The sequence below is a fragment of the Kogia breviceps genome, chromosome 12 (assembly GCF_026419965.1).
Source record: "Kogia breviceps isolate mKogBre1 chromosome 12, mKogBre1 haplotype 1, whole genome shotgun sequence".
Classification (NCBI taxonomy): domain Eukaryota; kingdom Metazoa; phylum Chordata; class Mammalia; order Artiodactyla; family Physeteridae; genus Kogia; species Kogia breviceps.
This window is the reverse complement of record NC_081321.1, coordinates 76,049,190-76,052,457: the sequence shown is the minus strand read 5'-3', so window position 1 is coordinate 76,052,457 and position 3,268 is coordinate 76,049,190.

The following is a 3,268-nucleotide window of genomic DNA, read 5'->3' as shown; positions in this document are numbered from 1 at the left end:
AAAATTTGCTAAAGTGCATGCTACTTGAATACAAGATCCCAGTTTGATTTATTTTTGAAAATTCCACAATGCCCAGCACAGTATTCTATCAGAGGTATTGTGGGTAAACTTTACCAGAGTATGAAATTGTCACTGGAAGGTGGCTGCCCCATTGGGAAACACATTTCTCATCCATCTTGCATCTAGGCATGGCTCTGTGATTTGTCCATTCCAAAAATGTGTGAGCAGAAGGTGTTACAAACAGGGGAGCCTTCTTGAGCATTTTTTTCTCTTATCTTAGATAACTGTAGAGGACTCTGAGGCTCTAGAAGATGCTGGAGACACGGGATGAAGGGATTCTGGCTCTCTGAATCTGAGTCACTCTCATTGCACTGTATCTGTCAATGATAATTAAACCTTCATGGTATTAAAATCTGTCCATTGAAATGTGAGAGTTTATCTACTACAACAGTTTGCATTGCCTTAACTAATACTGCTGTTCAACAAATTTGTTGAAGGAGTAAGTGGGCTCTATAATTAAATCGTTCCTAGTACAATGCCATTTAGTACCTAAATATGGGTATATGATAAACCCATTGATCTTATTTCATCAATCTGTCTGTGGTCTCAAATAAAAACAGTAAATTGTCAATCCGAATTTGAAGTGGGGAGTGAGATAGAGTAGCTTTGAGGCAATATAGTGGCTTTTCTTTTTTATTAAAAAAAAAAGGCATTAGACCCATGTAAAAAAACAGAAGGAAGCAAAAGAGCCACTGAGTGAAGTGGGGGTGGGGAAGCTCTGTTTTTTTTCCCCAGTTATTTTATTCTTTTTGTTACAATGGTGAATGGGATTCTTTCCTTAATTTCTCTTTCTGATCTTTTGTTGTTAGTGTACAGGAATGCAAGAGATTTCTGTGTATTTATTTTGTATCCTGCAACTTTACCAAATTCATTGATTAGCTCTAGTAGTTTTCTGCTGGCATCTTTAGGATTCTCTTGCAGTATCATGTCATCTGCAAACAGTGACAGTTTTACTTCTTTTCCAATTTGGATTCCTTTTATTTCTTTTTCTTCTCTGACTGCTGTGGCTAGGACTTCCAAAACTATGTTGAATAATAGTGGTGAGAGTGGATATCCTTGTCTTATTCCTGATCTCAGAGGAAATGCTTTCAGTTTTTCACCATTGAGAATGATGTTTGCTGTGGGTTTGTCATATATGGCCTTTATTATGTTGAGATAGGTTCCCTCTATGCCTACTTTCTGGAAAGTTTTGATCATAAATGGGTGTTGAATTTTGTAAAAAGCTTTTTCTGCATCTACTGAGATGATCATATAGTTTTTATCCTTCAGTTTGTTAATATGGTGTATCACATTGATTGATTTGCGTATATTGAAGAATCCTTGCATCCCTGGAATAAATCCCACTTGATCATGGTGTATGATCCTTTTAATGTATTGTTGTATTCTGTTTGCTAGTATTTTGTTGAGGATTTTTGCATCTATATTCATCAGTGATATTGGTCTGTAATTTTCTTTTTCTGTAGTATCTTTGACTGGTTTTGGTATCAAGCTGATGGTGGCCTCGTAGAATGAGTTTGGGAGTGTTCCTTCCTCTGCAATTTTGTGGAAGAGTTTGAGAAGGATGGGTGTTAGCTCCTCTCTAAATGTTTGATAGAATTCACCTGTGAAGCATCTGGTCCTGGACTTTTGTTTGTTGGAAGATTTTTAATCACAGTTTCAATTTCATTACTTGTGATTGGTCTGTTCATATTTTCTATTTCTTCCTGGTTCAGTCTTAGAAGGTTATATCATTCTAAGAATTTGTCCATTTCTTCCAGGTTGTCCATTTTATTGGCATAGAGTTGCTTGTACTACTGTCTTAGGATGCTTTGTATTTCTGCGGTGTCCATTGTAACTTCTCCTTTTTTATTGATTTGAGTCCTCTCCCTCTTTTACTTGATGAGTGTGACTAGAGGTTTATCAATTTTGTTTATCTTCTCAAAGAACCAGCTTTTAGTTTTATTGATCTTTGCTCTTGTTTTCTTTGTTTCTATTTCATTTATTTCTGCTCTGATCTTTATGATTTCTTTCCTTCTACTAACTTTGGGTTTTGTTTGTTTTTCTTTCTCTAGTTTCTTGAGGTGTAAGTTTAGATTGTTTATTTGAGATTTTTCTTGTTTCTTGAAGTAGGCTTGCATTGCTATAAGCTTCCTTCTTAGAACTGCTTTTGCTGCATCCATAGGTTTTGGATCGTCGTGTTTTCATTGTAATTTCTCTCTAGGTATTTTTTGATTTCCTCTTTGATTTCTTCAGTGATTTCTTGGTTATTTTGTAACGTATTGTTTAGCCTCCATGTGTTTGTGTTTTTTACATTTATTTCCCTGTAACTGATTTCTAATTTCAGAGCATTGTGGTTGGAAAAGTTGCTTGATATGATTTCAATTTTCTTAAATTTACCAAGGCTTGATTTGTGACCCAAGATGTGATCTATCCTGGAGAATGTTCACTTGAGAAGAAAATGTAATCTGCTGCTTTTGGATGGAATGTCCTATAAATATCAATTAACACTATCTGGTCTATTTTGTCATTTAAAGCTTGTGTTTCCTTATTAATTTTCTGTCTGGATGATCTGTCCATTGGTGTAAGTGAGGTGTTAAAGTTCCCCACTATTTTTTTTTTTTTTTTCTTTTTTTTGCGGTATGTGGGCCTCTCACTGTTGTGGCCTCTCCTGTTGCAGAGCACAGGCTCCGGACGTGCAGGCTCAACAGCCATGGCTCACAGGCCCAGCTGCTCCACGGCATGTGGGATCTTCCCAGACCGGGGCACATACCCCTATCCCGTCATCGGCAGGTGGACTCTCAAGCACTGTGCCACCATGGAAGCCCCCCACTATTATTTTGTTACTGTCAATTTCCTCTTTTATAGCTGTTAGCAGTTGCCTTATGTATTGAGGTGCTCCTATGTTGGGTGCATATGTATTTATAATTGTTATATCATCTTCTTGGATTGATCACTTGACCATTATGTAGTGTCCTTCCTTGTCTCTTGTAACATTCTTTATTTTAAAGTCTATTTGATATGAATATTGCTACTCCAGCTTTCTTTTGATTTCCATTTTCATGGAATATCTTTTTCCATCCCCTCACTTTCAGTCTCTATGTGTCCCTAGGTCTGAAGTTGGTCTCTTGTAGACAGCATATATATGGGTCTTGTTTTTGTATCCAGTCAGCAAGCCTGTGTCTTTTGGTTGGAGCATTTAATCCATTCATGTTTAAGGTAATTATTTATA